Raw genomic sequence first — 11,340 nt, forward strand, 5'->3', positions numbered from 1 at the left:
AGAAAAGCATTCAAATAAAATCATTTACCTTTGAAGAACTTCGGATGTTTTCAATGAGGAGACTCTCAGATAGCAAATGTTTAGTTTTTCCTGAAAGATTATTTGTTTAGGACAAATCGCTCCGTTTTCTGCGTCACGTTTAGCTACGAAAAAAACCTGCATCCAGGATTGTGTAAATCTATCCGCAAGCTCATTAGCATAACACAACGTTAACTATTCATGAAAATCGCAAATGAAATGAAATTAATCTATTTGCTCTCAAGCTTAGCCTTTTGTTAACAACACTGTCATCTCAGATTTTCTAAATATGCTTTTGAACCATAGCTAAACAAGCATTTGTGTAACAGTATTGATAGCCTAGCATAGGATTATGCCTGTCTTTCAGCATGCAACATTTTCACAAAAACCAGAAAAGGATTCAAATAAAATCATTTACCTTTGAAGAACTTCAGATGTTTTCAATGAGGAGACTCTCAGTTAGATAGCAAATGTTCAGTTTTTACAAAAAATATTATTTGTGTCGACTAATCGCTCCCTTTTGTTCATCACGTTTGGGTAAAAAAAAAAAAAAAAAAAAAAATATTAAGTCATTAAAACGGAAACTTTTTTCCAAATTAACTCCATAATATCGACAGAAACATGGCAAACCAATGTTTAGAATCAATCCTCAAGGTGTTTTTCACATATCTATCGACAATAAAATCCTTCGTGGCAGTTGGCTTTCTCTTCTGAAGAAATGGAACGCGCATGGACCTACAGATTACGCAATAATTTCGACACAGGACACCGGGCGGGACACCAGGTAAATGTAGTCTCTTATGGTCAATCTTCCAATGATATGCCTACAAACACGTCACAATGCTGCAGACACCTTGGAGAAACGACACAAAGGGCAGGTTCATTCCTGGCGCATTGACAGCCATATAAGGAGACATTGGAACACAGCGCCTTCAGAATCTGGAGCATTTCCAGTATGAAACTTCATCTTGGTTTCGCCTGTAGCATTAGTTCTGGGGTACTCACAGATAATATCTTTGCAGTTTTGGAAACGTCAGAGTTTTGTCTTTCAAAGGCTGTCAATTCCATGCATAGTCGAGCATCTTTTCGTGACAAAATATTGCGCTTAAAACGGGCACGTCTTTTTATCCAATAATGACATAGCGCCCCCATAGGTTGAAGAGGTTAATATACAAGGCAAATAAAGCAGGTGAGGTGCAACATCCCTGCTGTGTGCTGCGCTTTATTTGTCAGATGGCCGTTCACTTTAATTCTAGCTGTAGGTTCATGATAAATGGTTTTAAAACATTGGATTGTGTCTTTTTTGTGCAAAATCTCTCTAAAACGTTATATAAATAAGTCCATTAACACTATCAAAAGCCTTTTCTGCATCTAAGATGACTAATAGAGCTTCTGAATTGTTTTCCTTAATCTGGTTAATGATATGTAGAGATTTTATGATGTTATCTTGGGTTTGACAGCCTCTAATAAACCCGGTTTGGTCCAAATAATTTAGACTCAGCATAAAGTTTAAAGTCTCTAGGTAATATTCGAGGTGTATAGTTTATAGCAGTGGGGGCTCCGCAGTTGGAGGAAGGGGAGGACCATCCTCATAAGTGAATTTCATAAAAATAAAAATAGCAATTTTTTAAAAAAGTTATCCTTTTTAGATAAAACTCTACTAAATATATTGACATGTCACCAAATAATTGTTTAAAACACACTGTTTTGCAATTAAGGTCGACAGTAGCCTCAACAGCACTCTGTAAGGTAGCGCCATTGTGTAGCCGGAGGACAGCTAGTTTCCGTCCTCTTCTGGGTACATTGACTTAAATACAACATCTAGGAGTCTCATTGTTCTCACCCCTTCCATAGACTTACACAGTAATTATGACAACTTCCAGAGCACATCCTCCAACCTATCAGAACTCTTGCAGCATCAAATCAAATCAAATGTATTTATTTAGCCCTTCATACATCAGCTGATATCTCAAAGTGCTGTACAGAAACCCAGCCTAAAACCCCAAACAACAAGCAATGCAGGTGTAGAAGCACGGTGGCTAGGAAAAGCTCCCTAAAAAGGCCCAAACCTAGGAAGAAACCTAGAGAGGAACCAGGCTATGAGGGGTGGCCAGTCCTCTTCTGGCTGTGCCGGGTGGAGATTATAACAGAACATGGCCAAGATGTTCAAATGTTCATAAATGACCAGCATGGTCAAATAATAATAATCACAGTAGTTGTCGGGGGTGCAGCAAGTCAGCACCTCAGGAGTAAATGTCAGTTGGCTTTTCATAGCTGATCATTAAGAGTATCTCTACCACTCCTGCTGTCTCTAGAGAGTTGAAAGCAGCAGGTCTGGGACTGGTAGCATGTCCGGTAAACAGGTCAGGATTCCATAGCCGCAGGCAGAACAGTTGAAACTGGAGCAGCAGCACCTCCAGGTGGACCGGGGACAGCAAGGAGTCATCATGCCAGGTAGTCCTGAGGCATGGTCCTAGGGCTCAGGTCCTCTGAGAGAGAAAAAGAAAGAGAGAAAGAGAGAATTAGAGAGAGCATACTTAAATTCACACAGGATACCGGATAAGACAGGAGAAGTACTCCAGATATAACAAACTGACCCTAGCCCCCCGACATATAAACTACAGCAGCATAAATACTGGAGGCTGAGACATTATGGGACAGGCGACACTTTGGCCCCATCCGATGATACCCCCGGACAGGGCCAAACAGGAATGATATAACCCCACCCACTTTGCCAAAGCACAGCTCCCACATCACTAGAAGGATATCTTCAACCACCAACTTACCATCCTGAGACAAGGCTGAGTATAGCCCACAAAGATCTCCACCACGGCACAACCCAAGGGGGGATGCCAACCCAGACAGGAAGATCACATCAGTGACTCAACCCACTCAAGTGACGCACCCCTCCTAGGGATGGCATGAAAGAGCACCAGTAAGCCAGTGACTCAGCCCCTGTAATAGGGTTAGAGGCAGAGAATCCCAGTGGAAAGAGGGGAACCGGCAAGGCAGAGACAGCAAGGGCGGTTCGTTGCTCCAGAGCCTTTCCGTTCACCTTCACACTCCTGGGCCAGACTACACTCAATCATATGACCCACTGAAGAGATGAGTCTTCAATAACAACTTAAAGGTTGAGACCGAGTCTGCGTCTCTCACATGGGTAGGCAGACAATTCCATAAAAATGGAGCTCTATAGGAGAAAGCCCTGCCTCCAGGGCTTAGAAAATCTAAGCTGTTTGCTTAGAAATTCTAGGGACAATTAGGAGGCATGCGTCTTGTGACCATAGAGTACATGGAGGTATGTACAGCAGGACCAAATCAGGGAGATAGGTAGGAGCAAGCCTATGTAATGCTTTGTAGGTTAGCAGTAAAACCTTGAAATCAGTGTCATGTTATGTCTTGTCCCTGTGCTTTCCCTTCTCTTCGTTTCCCCCTGCTGGTCGTATTGGTTACTCTCTCTCTCTCTATCGTTCCGTTCCTGCTCCCAGCTGTTCCTCATTCTCCTAACGACCTCGTTTACTCTCTCACACCTGTCCCCTCTTTTGCCCTCTGATTAAGTCTCTATTTCTCTCTCTGTTTCTGCTTCTGTCCTTGTCGGATTCTTGTTTGCTTTGCCCTTGTCCCGTCCTGTCGTAATCTGCCTCTTCATCAGATGCTGCGTGTGAGCAGGTGTCTCTGTCCTCTACGGCCCGCGCCTACCCAGAGGGACCTGCAGTCGGTTGCCGCTAGCCCTGCAATTCTCCTCTACTACTAGAAGGAGGACTCTCCTGCAAAGATAGAGGATTTATGTTTTCCCTGTTTGGACATCTCCTGTAAAGATTGAGGATTTATGTTTTCCTGTTTGGACATTAAAAGACTCTGTTTCTGTTGAATCGCTGTTGGGTCCTCACTCATCTGCATAACAGAAGAATCCGACCAAGAATGGACCCAGCGACTTCGGATCCTCTCTACTCAGCCGTCGAGATCCAGGGAGCGATGCTAGGCAGACACGAGCAGGAATTGTCTGCTGCTCGACATGCCGTTGAGACCCTGGCCGCCCAAGTCTCCGACCTCTCGAAACATATTCACAATCTCCGCCTTGATCCACCGGCTACTTCCAGGGCTTCCGAGTCTCCGGAGCCCAGAATTAATAACCCACCGTGTTACTCTGGGAGCCCACTGAATGCCGCTCGTTCCTCACCCAGTGTGATATTGTGTTCTCTCTCCAGCCCAACACGTACTCCAGGGGTACAGCTTGTATCGCCACGTCATATCTCTCCTTACAGGACGGGCTCGTGAGTGGGGCACGGCAATCTGGGAGGCAAGGGCTGAGTGTACTAACCAGTATCAGAACTTTAAGGAGGAGATGATACGGGTTTTTGATCGTTCAGTTTTTGGGAAAGAAGCTTCCAGGGCCCTGTCTTCCCTATGTCAAGGGAATCGATCCATAACGGACTACTCTATAGAGTTTCGCACTCTTGCTGCCTCCAGTGACTGGAACGAGCCGGCGTTGCTCGCTCGTTTTCTGGAGGGTCTCCACGCGGAGGTAAAGGATGAGATTCTCTCCCGGGAGGTTCCTTCCAGCGTGGATTCTTTGATTGAACTCGCTATTCGTATAGAACGACGGGTAGATCTTCGTCACCGAGCTCGTGGAAGAGAGCTCGCGTTATCCGTTCCCCCTCTCCGCATCACTACCATCTTCCTCCAGTGGCTCAGGTGCTGAGCCCATGCAGCTGGGGGTATTCGCATCTCGACTAAGGAGAGGGAACGGAGAATCACCAACCGCCTCTGTCTCTATTGCGGTTCCGCTGGTCATTTTGTCATTTCATGTCCAGTAAAGCCAGAGCTCATCAGTAAGCGGAGGGCTACTGGTGAGCGCTACTACTCAGGTCTCTCCTTCAAGATCCACCTTGTCGGTCCATCTACGCTGGACCGGTTCGGCAGCTTCCTGCAGTGCCTTGATAGACTCTGGGGCGGAGGGCTGTTTTATGGACGAAGCCTGGGCTCGGGAACATGACATTCCTCTCAGACAGTTAGGGAGCCCACGGCCATGTTCGCCTTGGATGGTAGTCCTCTCCCCAGTATTCAGCGTGAAACGCTACCTTTAACCCTCACTGTCTCTGGTAATCATAGCGAAACCATTTCTTTTTTGATTTTTCGTTCACCTTTTTCACCTGTTGTTTTGGGCCATCCCTGGCTAGTGTGTCATAATCCTTCTATTAATTGGTCAAGTAATTCTATCCTCTCCTGGAACGTCTCTTGTCATGTGAAATGTTTAATGTCTGCTATCCTCCTGTTTCTTCTGCCCCTCTTCACAGGAGGAGCCTGGTGATTTGACAGGGGGTGCCGGAGGAATATCATGATCTGCGCACGGTCTTCAGTCGGTCCAGGGCCACCTCCCTTCCTCCTCACCGGTCGTATGATTGTAGTATAGATCTCCTTCCGGGTACCACTCCCCCCGGGGTAGACTATATTCTCTGTCGGCTCCCGAACGTAAGGCTCTCGAAGATTATTTGTCTGTAGCTCTCGACGCCGGTACCGTAGTCCCTTCCTCCTCTCCCGCCGGAGCGGGGTTTTTTTTTGTTAAGAAAAAGGACGGGACCCTGCGCCCTGCGTGATTATCGAGGGCTGAATGACATAACGGTTAAGAATCGTTATCCGCTTCCCCTTATGTCTTCAGCCTTCGAGATCCTGCAGGGAGCCAGGTTTTTCACTAAGTTGGACCTTCGTAACGCTTACCATCTCGTGCGCATCAGGAGGGGGACGAGTGGAAAACGGCGTTTAACACTCCGTTAGGGCATTTTGAATACCGGGTTCTGCCGTTCGGTCTCGCTAACGCTCCAGCTGTCTTTCAGGCATTAGTGAATGATGTACTGAGAGACATGCTGAACATCTTTGTTTTCGTTTACCTTGACGATATCCTGATTTTTTCACCGTCACTCCAGATTCATGTTCAGCACGTTCGACGTGTCCTCCAGCGCCTTTAGAGAATTGTCTTTATGTGAAGGCTGAGAAGTGCGCTTTTCATGTCTCCTCCGTCACATTTCTCGGTTCTGTTATTTCCGCTGAAGGCATTCAGATGGATTCCGCTAAGGTCCAAGCTGTCAGTGATTGGCCCGTCCCTAAGTCACGTGTCGAGCTGCAGCGCTTTCTCGGTTTCGCGAATTTCTATCGTCGTTTCATTCGTAATTTCGGTCAGGTGGCAGCTCCTCTCACAGCCCTTACTTCTGTCAAGACGTGCTTTAAGTGGTCCGTTTCCCAGGGAGCTTTTGATCTCCTCAAGAAGCGTTTTACATCCGCTCCTATCCTTGTTACACCTGACGTCTCTAGACAGTTCATTGTCGAGGTTGACGCGTCAGAGGTGGGCGTGGGAGCCATTCTGTCCCAGCGCTCCCATTCTGACGATAAGGTCCATCCTTGCGCGTATTTTTCTCATCGCCTGTCGCCGTCGGAACGTAACTATGATGTGGGAAACCGCGAACTGCTCGCCATCCGCTTAGCCCTAGGCGAATGGCGACAGTGGTTGGAGGGGGCGACCGTTCCTTTGTCGTTTGGACTGACCATAAGAACCTTGAGTACATCCGTTCTGCCAAACGACTTAATGCGCGTCAGGCTCGTTGGGCGCTGTTTTTCGCTCGTTTGATTCGTTATTTCTTATCGTCCGGGCTCAAAGAACACCAAGCCTGATGCTTTGTCCCGTCTCTTCAGTTCTTCAGTAGCCTACACCGACCCCGAGGGGATTCTCCCTGAGGGGCGTGTTGTCGGGTTGACTGTCTGGGGAATTGAGAGGCAGGTAAAGCAAGCACTCACTCACACTCCGTCGCCGCGCGCTTGTCCTAGGAACCTTCTTTTCGTTCCCGTTCCTACCGTCTGGCCGTTCTTCAGTGGGCTCACTCTGCCAAGTTAGCCGGCCATCCCGGCGTTCGGGGTACGCTTGCTTCTATTCGCCAGCGTTTCTGGTGGCCCACTCAGGAGCGTGACACGCGCGTTTCGTGGCTGCTTGTTCGGACTGCGCGCAGACTAAGTCCGGTAACTCTCCTCCTGCCGGCCGTCTCAGACCGCTTTCCATTCCCTCTCGACCGTGGTCTCACATCGCCTTAGACTTTATTACCGGTCTTCCTTCGTCAGCGGGGAAGACTGTTATTCTAACGGTTGTCGATAGGTTCTCTAAGGCGGCTCATTTTATTCCCCTCGCTAAACTTCCTTCTGCTAAAGAGACGGCACAAATCATCATTGAGAATGTTTTCAGAATTCATGGCCTTCCGTCAGACGCCGTTTCGGACAGGGGTCCGCAATTCACGTCTCAATTTTGGAGGGAGTTTTGCCGTTTGATTGGGGCTTCCGTCAGTCTCTCTTCCGGTTTTCACCCCCAGTCTAACGGTCAAGCAGGCCAATCAGACGATTGGTCGCATCTTACGCAGTCTTTCTTTTCGAAACCCTGCGTCTTGGGCAGAACAGCTCCCCTGGGCAGAATACGCTCACAACTCGCTTCCTTCGTCTGCGACCGGGCTATCTCCTTTTCAGAGTAGCCTCGGGTACCAGCCTCCTCTGTTCTCGTCCCAGCTCGCCGAGTCCAGCGTCCCCTCCGCTCAGGCTTTTGTCCAACGTTGTGAGCGCACCTGGAGGAGGGTCAGGTCTGCACTTTGCCGTTATAGGGCGCAGACTGTGAGAGCCGCTAATAAGCGTAGGACTAAGAGTCCTAGGTATTGTCGCGGTCAGAGAGTATGGCTCTCCACTCGTAACCTTCCCCTTATGACAGCTTCTCGCAAGTTGACCCCGCGGTTCATTGGTCCGTTCCGCATTTCTCAGGTCGTTAATCCTGTCGCAGTGCGACTTCTTCTTCCGCGACATCTTCGTCGCGTCCACCCGGTCTTCCATGTCTCCTGTGTCAAGCCTTTTCTTCGCGCCCCGTTCGTCTCCCCGTCCTTGTCGAGGGCGCACCTATCTACAGGGTTCGGAAGATTATGGACATGCGTCCTCGGGGCCGTGGTCATCAGTACCTAGTGGATTGGGAGGGTTACGGTCCTGAGGAAAGGAGTTGGGTTCCATCTCGGGACGTGCTGGACCGTTCGCTGATCGATGATTTCCTCCGTTGCCGCCAGGTTTCCTCCTCGAGTGCGCCAGGAGGCGCTCGGTGAGTGGGGGTACTGTCATGTTATGTCTTGTCCCTGTGCTTTCCCTTCTCTTCGTTTCCCCCTGCTGGTCGTATTGGTTACTCTCTCTCTCTCTATCGTTCCGTTCCTGCTCCCAGCTGTTCCTCATTCTCCTAACGACCTCGTTTACTCTCTCACACCTGTCCCCTCTTTTGCCCTCTGATTAAGTCTCTATTTCTCTCTCTGTTTCTGCTTCTGTCCTTGTCGGATTCTTGTTTGCTTTGCCCTTGTCCCGTCCTGTCGTAATCTGCCTCTTCATCAGATGCTGCGTGTGAGCAGGTGTCTCTGTCCTCTACGGCCCGCGCCTACCCAGAGGGACCTGCAGTCGGTTGCCGCTAGCCCTGCAATTCTCCTCTACTACTAGAAGGAGGACTCTCCTGCAAAGATAGAGGATTTATGTTTTCCCTGTTTGGACATCTCCTGTAAAGATTGAGGATTTATGTTTTCCCTGTTTGGACATTAAAAGACTCTGTTTCTGTTGAATCGCTGTTGGGTCCTCACTCATCTGCATAACAATCAGCCCTTGCCTTGACAGGATGCCAGTGTAGGGAGACTAGCACTGGAGTAATATGATCAAATCTTTGGGTTCTAGTCAGGATTCTAGCAGCCGTATTTAGTACTAACTGAAGTTTATTTAGTGCTTTATCCGGGTAGTCGGAAAGTAGAGCATTGCAGTAGTCTAACCCAGAAGTGACAAAAGCATGGATTAATTTTTCTGCATCATTTTTGAACAGAAAGTTTCTGATTTTTGCAATGTTACGTAGATGGAAAAAAGCTGTCCTTGAAACAGTCTTGATATGTTCGTCAAAAGAGAGATCAGGGTCCAGAGTAATGCCGAGGTCCTTCACAGTTTTATTTGAGACGACTGTACAACCATTAAGATGAATTGTCAGATTCAACAGAAGATCTCTTTGTTTCTTGGGACCTAGAACAATTATCTCTGTTTTGTCCGAGTTTAAAAGTAGAAAGAAGCATGAACTGACATGTTGTTCACCCAATCAATGGATCAGAGAATTAATCTAGCACTGAAAGCATACGTTTTTAACAAATACATTTATTTAAAAATGAAGGAGAAGCAAGAGTAATAGAAAGAGACAGAGAGAGAGAGAATTTTAGATGTATTTATCACTTAGCTAGCGTGTATTCATTCCGCCGATTGCATTGTAAAATGTTTTTTAAAACGGAAGCAAATGGAACGAAACAGGGATAAATCTAATTTTCAACGGTTGGAGTAGTGATTACACGCTAGATTAGCTAGACGCAAGCAAGAGTGTGTAAGGCGGTGTTGAATGTGTCAATGTCTGTCAGGATTACCTCCTTTTTAAAATGTTCACCTAAAATGACATACCAAAATCTAACTGCCTGTAGCTAAGGCCCTGAAGCAAGGATATGCATATTATTGGTACCATTTGAAAGGAAACACTTTGACGTTTATGGAAATGTGAAAGGAATGTAGTAGAATATAACACAATAGATCTTTCTTTTGTATTTTTTTTCTACCATCATCTTTGAAATGCAAGAGAAAGGCCATAATGTATTATTCCAGCCCAGGTGCAATTTAGATTTTGGCCACTAGATGGCATCAGTGTATGTGCAAAGTTTTAGACTGATCCAATGAACTATTGCATTTCTGTTCAAAATGTTGTATCAAGACTGTCCAAATGTGCCTAATTCGTTTATTAATAACTTTTCATGTTCAAAATTGTGAACTCTCCTCAAACAATAGAATGGTATTCTTTCACTGTAATAGCTACTGTAAATTGGACAGTGCAGTTAGATTAACAAGAATTTAAGCTTTCTGCAATTATCAGATATGTCTATGTCCTGGGAAATTTTCGTGTTACTTACAACCTCATGCTAACCGCATTAGCCTACGTTAGCTCAACCATACCGTGGAAGGGACGCCAATTGGGAAGAAATGAATTTCTCAAATTTCTCTTGACCTATGCACTGTAAACTTTCATTCATAGGCTAGGTTGTAGCAACCTCATGATGGGTATCATGTTGTAGCCTAAACCTATCGATGTTACATTGAGTTGGGTGAATGGAATATGAATGACAGTCATCCAATATGCTGTAATAGAAATAAGGCCATGCTAATAAAATACAATATTGTCCTACCTCATCTGAAACATCCCCCACCGCCACTGGTTTATAGTCATAATTCAAAATCAAGATTGCCCTAAGATTACTGATATGGGGAGGCAGTGTAGCCTAGTGGTTAGAGTGTTGGACTAGTAACCGGAAGGTTGCAAGTTCAAACCCCCGAGCTGACAAGGTACGAATCTGTCGTTTTGCCCCTGACCAGGCAGTTAACCCACTGTTCCTAGGCCGTCATTGAAAATAAGAATTTGTTCTTAACTGACTTGCCTAGTTAAATAAAGGTAAAAAAAAAATGTCCTTTGTCTTTACCCTCTTTTGTTATGACAGTTATGATGGCTTCCTTCCATGAGGGAGGGGCTTCACCCTCGTTAAGTGTCCAAGTAAATGAGGATTAAAGTAAAGGAATTAGATCTTCCCTGAAGGTCTTATGCTTCCCTGGAGCCAGTGTGTTACATCACCCGGGAGCTGCACATTGTTGTCGTGCATGCCGGTACTAACAACATCTGGCTGCTTAAATTGGTAGAGTTGAGACAGGATTTTGAATACCTGAGGGGCAGGCTAATGGCTACCGTCAAAGGGATTATCTGTCTTTCCCTATTCTTACACAGGGTCGTGGAGTTGATAATCTCCCCCAACTATTTTCAGTGAACTCTTGGATGAAGTCAAACCTCTACCCCAAAAGAGCATTTGATTTTTATTGACAATTTTGATTTATTTAGGAAATCCTCAGTCCTCAGTTTATCCGCCCCTTTTTTTTCAATTTTCGCCAAAATGACATACCCAACTCTAACTGTCTGTAGCTCAGGACCTGAAGCAAGGATATGCATATTCTTGATATCATTTGAAAGGAAACATTCTGAAGTTTGTGGAAATGTTAAATTAATGTAGGAGAATATAACACATTAGATCTGCTAAAAGATAATACAAAGAAAAAAACATGCATTTAAAAAAATTGTACCAAGAGAAATGCCGCAATGTATTATTCCAGCCCAGGCACAATTTAGATGTTGGCCACTAGATGGCAGTAGTGTAGTGTAAGTTTTAGACTGATTCTGGATCAAGACTGCCCAAATGTGCCGAATTGGTT

The sequence above is a fragment of the Oncorhynchus nerka genome, linkage group LG19 (genome assembly GCF_034236695.1).
Source record: "Oncorhynchus nerka isolate Pitt River linkage group LG19, Oner_Uvic_2.0, whole genome shotgun sequence".
NCBI lineage: Eukaryota > Metazoa > Chordata > Actinopteri > Salmoniformes > Salmonidae > Oncorhynchus > Oncorhynchus nerka.